The sequence below is a fragment of the Echiichthys vipera genome (assembly GCF_963691815.1).
Source record: "Echiichthys vipera genome assembly, chromosome: 5".
Taxonomy (NCBI): domain Eukaryota; kingdom Metazoa; phylum Chordata; class Actinopteri; order Perciformes; family Trachinidae; genus Echiichthys; species Echiichthys vipera.
The window spans coordinates 5,271,286-5,278,099 of record NC_139830.1 but is presented as its reverse complement, the minus strand read 5'-3'; positions in this window follow the sequence as shown (position 1 = coordinate 5,278,099).

The following is a 6,814-nucleotide window of genomic DNA, read 5'->3' as shown; positions in this document are numbered from 1 at the left end:
CGGAGCTCTTCTCTCTCCCAGGCCAGTGCTCCCGGCTGCGATTGGGCGAGAGGACGCACTCCGGTGCGCATCGGAGCGCGAGGATTGGCTGAGGCTGAAAACTTTGGTCCAATCAGAGACGCTGTCACAGATCAGCTCGGATGGGGACAGAGGCGTCGATTCACAAAACCCAAGTCACTGCGTGCATGTACTGTTTAACCACGGAAAAGTCTGGAAATGTGCTGATTTTGTTGAGTTTAATCACGGGGAGAGAGAAGCGGAGCAACAAACGCTGATGATGGTGTAATTATTTGGTTAATGTGGTGAATTATCAGTAGTTTACCAAACTATTTGTGCACAGACACACACACATTGGTCCTGATGTGAGGTTTTGCATCACCCCCCTCTATTCTAGAATAATAATACAAATAAAATAATAATAAATAATAACTTAAATCAAAATGTATATGACGTGTGTGTGTGTGTGTGTGTGTGTGTGTGTGTGTGTGTGTGTGTGTGTGTGTGTGTGTGTGTGTGTGTGTGTGTGTGCGCGCGCGTGTGTGTGTGTGTGTTTGTCAGTCATGGGCCTGTAATGTAACTGTTCATGCAAACAAGTCTTAATTTGCATGGGTGCGCTTCAAACGTGTGCGTGTGTGTGTGCGTGTGTGTGTGCGTGTGTGTGTGTGTGTGTGTGTGTGTGTGTGTGTGTGTGTGTGTGTGTGTGCGTGTGCGTGTGATTGACAGTGTAATGCAAGCCATTACATCAGATAATAAACCCATTTCTTTAACTCTTGCTCGTGATATTTTGCTTCTTTAAATGTGTGAGTGAGGTGGACAAAATATTAGAAAACACTTAAAGCACCAGCGAACAGCATCAAAATAATATAAGGAAAACAACAAACATGAGTCTCAGTCCCAACAAAAACTCAACATAGAAAAATATGATTATTGCTGAGCTGCTGCATTGCATCAGGGTTATTTTGATGCCTTATTGTTCCCGTCATTGATAACATTGATATCTGGATCTATAGATCCGTACATGGAGTCATGATCAACCCGTTAAATTCCAGCCACCTCCTCGACCAAATTTAACGTGGAGCTCTTCAGTTTATTAGTTTATTTCACACACAGGTCATTTTGTTTGCATACAGTCCAACGTTAATGGCATGGCTTTCTCATCGGCTACGCTTCCTATTGGGTTTTTGTTTTTACCTTAGATCTCAAGTGCAATTACAAAACGACAACAACAAAAACAAATCTGAATTCTGACCTCACAGAAGAAGGAGAGAGAACCCAAACGTGGGATTTTTTTTTTTTTTGCACATCTTTACGCATAATTGCCAAAAAATATATTCATGAAACTCCTATATCGCTAAAGCACATCATCAATCTGTGCGTAAAATCATCTGCGCACGGTTTAATGCACGCCATCGCACACGAGCCCTAATTTGTTTTCACCCCATGGCCTCGTATATGACACAAATGGTGCTAAAGTGTGTGCACCTCGAGGAATTTATTGCGGTTTTTCAGACTGAGCACCAGCCAGCCGAGAACAGTCTGAAGGGGGACGTGCGCCACAGCAGGATACGACGCCATGGCGGCCGTAAAGCCAGTCTAGCTCTGCGCCACTATAGAGAAGTGGGTGTATTTCCATCCCCAAATGTCCAATAATCAATATTGTCAACGCCCAAAGAAAGAATAGAGGAGAGAGGAGTTGTTTCTCTTTAAAGATCAGCCATGGGTCTGCAGCGTGGGCCACAGCATCCCTTAGTCCCTATAATCAACCACTGGAGCAAAGGTTCCGCTGCCGAGCTCTGAAATGGGACAAAAGCTCGTTTTACCTCACTGTACATCATCCAAAGACACGACATTATTGTAAGCATCAAAGAGGATGTTTTGCATGTGCAAGAGCCAGAACGTTTTGTGGAGTAATTCAAATTGAATTAAGCAATTGGATGTAATTCTTGATTTCGGACACATGGTAGAGCAGCAGCAGCTCGGCCTTTCAAAGTGCAATTACCAAAGACAATAGAAGCTCATTGGTTAATATCTATTTATAATCAAATATGCAAAATCTATGGAAATATGTTTTGTGACAGGATTCCCTGAAACCTTCTTGTGAAGGATCACCTGATCGGCCCCTTCATGTCTCGACCCACGCACCTATGAGCTGCACGGAACAATACCGGGGGCCCCACTGGGGGTGGAGGTGGAGGTGGCCACCGGGGTCCCTGTCATCCACCTTTAATTTACGCAGGGAAGAGATATCCCACAGGCTAAGTAGGTTTCAATTAACATTCGCCTCTTTTTAAGTTGCTCTGGAGGGGGGGAGAAAAAGGCGCACTTCAAATAAATGTTGACTTTGCTGTCAAAAAACGCGCGCGGACAATGGGCTGGACGCTGGGTTTTAAATAAGCGGGGCTAACGGGGGGTCTTTCACCTGCTAAGGAGGATGTCATTATCTTCAGCCAGGCGCAGGATTATTACCATGCTGATAGTAATGAATGCACCCCTGCACGTTGTCATAACATAACTCAAGAAGAGGGGAAACGCGCGTGTGTTGTTGGCTGATTTTTAACAGTGGTAATAAACCGGTGTTGTGTGGTATCCAGCACCCCTGCCGTGAAACGCACCCCCTCGCATTAAAGGTGATATTCTGGATCAGAAGGCTGTTGTTTCTACCTGTAGGAGTAGTTTATACACAGGTAACCCACGGTAACGGTCAGAACATTGGTTACTTACGGTCTTTAAACTATTTTAAAGAGTTTAAAATCACAAATTTGGATGATAGCGAACACAAAACAACAACTTTTTGTATGTTCCTGTGGAAATAAACTGCAGCCATAATTACAAAATGAATTCAATGGATCTTTTGAGCAAGTTGAACGTGTTTGACTTGGGTTTCCTCAATGTAACTGTCACTTTATATCACCACTACATCACTTATTTGTGGTACTGTAACTTACTGCAGCTACACTTACACTGTCACTTTATATCACCACTACATCACTTTATTTATTTATTAATGGTACTGTAACTATCTGCTGCTACACTTACTGTGCTTTAGGACATGCTGCTACATTTCACTGTGGTTTACTGTAACTGACTGTAACTTAGTTCAGTATGATATGCTGCTACACTCCACTGTGTCATACTGTCACTTAGTTCTGTAGGAAATGCTGCTACATCTTTAACACTGTTATAACTTATCGCTCCTTCTCACTTATTTAGTTTGTACTTATTTTATTTCAACATGCTGCTAAACTGCACGCTGCGTATTGTTGTATATTGTATAAACCTACGCTTAACCACGATGTCTGTTGCACTCTGTCACACTTAGTTCATTGCTTGATTTATCTGATGTTAGCTTTATTTTGATTTGATTTATGTTTTTATGCTTATTGTCACTCTGATCCTTTTCCACCTTTGTATTGAAACTGTTGCACAATAATTTCCCTCGGGATAAATAAAGCTTCTTGAATCTTGAATCTTGAATCTAATCCCAGTTTTTGTTGCAATTCATGGGTTCAAAAGTGTGTGTTTTTAATGTGGTTACCTGTATATATTTATATATAAACTACTCCTATAGGTGGAAACAACATCCTTCTGATCCAGAATATCACCTATAATGCGAGGGGGTGCATGTCACGGCAGGGGTGCTGAATACGGCACAACACCGGACAGGCTCTGTATGAAGAAGTGAATCGTTGTAGGTGATAATGAATCCAAATTCAGGCCCTATCATCATATAAGGCGATTATGGGCCTTAGGCAAAAACATAATAAACCACTGTTAGTGGGTGTTTGCAGCAGTTATAATAACACAATAAAGGACTGACTATTGTGAAAGTCTACTTGTTTTGTATTTTTACTGACTTTTTTCACCAAAAGGAAGAAACCATCAGTCTGTGCGTTGGCGAACGTGACGATTTGGGAGTGTCACTGATCTTATTGAAACTGGATATGACATCCAAGAAGGGAAAACAGAGGGGGCAAATGGAAAACAGAAGAAGGCATGATGCATACCTCGGCTCCCTTTCTCTGAGCGACACCGAATCCCCGTGTCCAATCCATTACCGGGGGATGAAATTCAAAGTCAGAGATCTCGCTTGATGAGAAATAAATTAGTTCATCACATGCTCTGCGCGCGGAGGGCGCTCACGAACACGTTTTTGGGTCAAATCGATAAGTTTCCATTGCGCTTTTTATGGTAAGAATTGATACAAAGATTAAAAAAGAGGGGGGGGGGGGGTATAACAGGCAATGTCCATTAAACAAATATATAAATATATATACAGAGGAGCTAGACGAGATATCTTTACTTTTATTCTATTTTTAAACACTTTGATATATTATTAATAGACCATAAGTGTGCATGGATGTCATTAATATTGTGTGCTGGACATTTTTCTGTTTTTTTTTAAATCTATAATGGTAAAATCTCACATTATTTATTATTTAATTCATAGGTTAATATAGTTTATATGCAGGCGTGGAAGAGGTATTTTAATATTTAACCTCATATTAGGTATATTACCTTACTGAAGTAAAAGTGTAGGCTACATAAGAATTAGGAGCAAAATGTAACTTACTTTAAGTTTAGGAAGTAAAACATAAATGTAAAATGGCCCCAATCAAAGAGCAATGTGGCTTTATATTGGGATATGATTAACTCATGCAGAGCTAGTTTTAATAACTTTATACAATGTTGGACAGTACAATCAATAACAATGCATAGTTGATCAGCATATTTTAGTTTTACGTCATGAATGGAGCGTGGACTGGTGGCTGGAGAGGTGCCAGTTCATCTCCTGGGCACTGCCGAGGTGCTGTTGAGCAAGGCACCGAACCCCCAACTGCTCGGGGCGCCTCGCTCTAACATCTCTCCATTAATTGCATGTATATAGGTCCTGTCTGTGCATGTGTGTGTGTTTGGGGCCTGTGTGTGTGTAACATGAAAAAATAATAATAAAGTGAAAATTGAATTTCCCCATTGCGGGACAAATAAAGGAATTCTTCTTCTTCTTCTTCTTCTTCTTCTTCTTCTTCATGTATAAAATGTTGATGGGAAAAATGCAGCAGTCAAATAAATATAGTGGAGTAAAACATTTTAGTCGCAACAAATTAAATTACTCAAGCAAAATACATATTTAATACTTATATAATAAGTATCCTGCTACTGTATTTAGTTTAGAGGCCTACTTTAAATACTGAAATGTATTCATTATAGTTAGAACTGTGATTTACTGCCTCCTGATGCACATTTAATGCAGTTTGGTTGAGTGTGTCGTGGTGTAACACTTTGAAAGTTTAACTCAAAGCTGAGCAAGCAGCGTATACTGTCACTGTATGTCACGCAATGTCCTGTCCTGAATACAAAAACAAGGAGAAGAAGCCTATGAGTAAGCAGGGCTTTATGTTTTTGTTCTGTTAAGTGGGCCTACTGTGTTAAATGTCTTGTTAAATGATCAAAAATAGCCAGTTATAGGCTAAAAGTCTAATGAGAGGCATTTAAATCCATAGCCCAGCATCCTTACGAACAACACGTCGTCTCATTTTGTTGTTGTTGTCATGGCTCATTCGTAAACAAGCCCTCGCCTCAGACTGTGTTTTCCAGTAAGCAGTGTAACTGTAGCCGACTGACATATAAAGCTAGCCTCCCTGATACAATAGGCTTGTTGTGCTGCTACACTGATGTGACCAATGAGGGAGCAGAGACGTGTTTACATGGTGCTGAGAGTGTGAGAGCTATATTATTTAAGGGGGACAGTGTGACGGCTTTAACTGATGGGGCGTGTAACTCCTGGTTGATGTGAAGTATGCATGTCCTGAATTAGACGGCGATCGGTCGACGTTGGGTTTTTTATCTATTCTGTTTGTTTATGAGCAGGAAATGTTGATGGTGAATGGGTTAATTTATATGAGTTGTAAAAGGGGAGCCTTGTGTGAACAGGTAAACACAGGTGAAAAAGCTCCGTCCGTGGTGTTACCATAATGAAAAATGTATTTACGTTTAATCAGCTTTTAGCCAGCAGAAGTTTACACAACTAGACCTACAGCAGACGTGCAATTAAGTTGATTAGAGGGCTTTACTTTTAATGGCATGTAGCTTTCTCTGTGTACCAGTAGGGGGCATGTTTGATGCACAGCAGATCATCCTCTGCCACAGCTGACAAACCAACAGTACCACACTGCTTTTTACAGCCACTTTAACATGTGATTCCTATTTAAAAACACAATGTGTTTTCCTTTTTGAAGCCATGTGATCAACTGGAGTTTATAACCAGTCATTATGTAAGACACAGCCTTGGCAACAGGCTATTCTATCAGCTGTTGGCTTCCCAATGAATAAACGCAATGGGTATTCATGTTTCCTTTATTACTGAAATGTGTTTTATGTATGTCAAACAGCACACAAGGGACATTTCTCTGTGCAAATACTTAACCGACAACCACAGATGCTCATTAAAAACCCACAACATGTTCTAGGTCCTCTGAAATAAATACAATATGTGTACATTTAACAAAAGGTACCCCCCGTTACTTGTGTCAAATACGAGGGTGAAAGTGCATCATCAAAAAAGTTGGGGAAAGGTAGAGCAGGATGATTGAAGCAAGCACGGGGCAGGGGAATGAGAATCGTTAAATAATTGTAGGGTTTTTTTCCCCGTGCAGGGGGGTGTGTGTGCGAGGGCAACAAGTGTTTACAGGTTAAACCACTTCGGTGTCCGAATCAACTCCAGATTCTACACTGAATGCTGACAGGAAGTTCAGGGAGCCAGAACGTACTGTAACACGGGAATGCAACGCACATGCTCCACGGGCCATCACACATT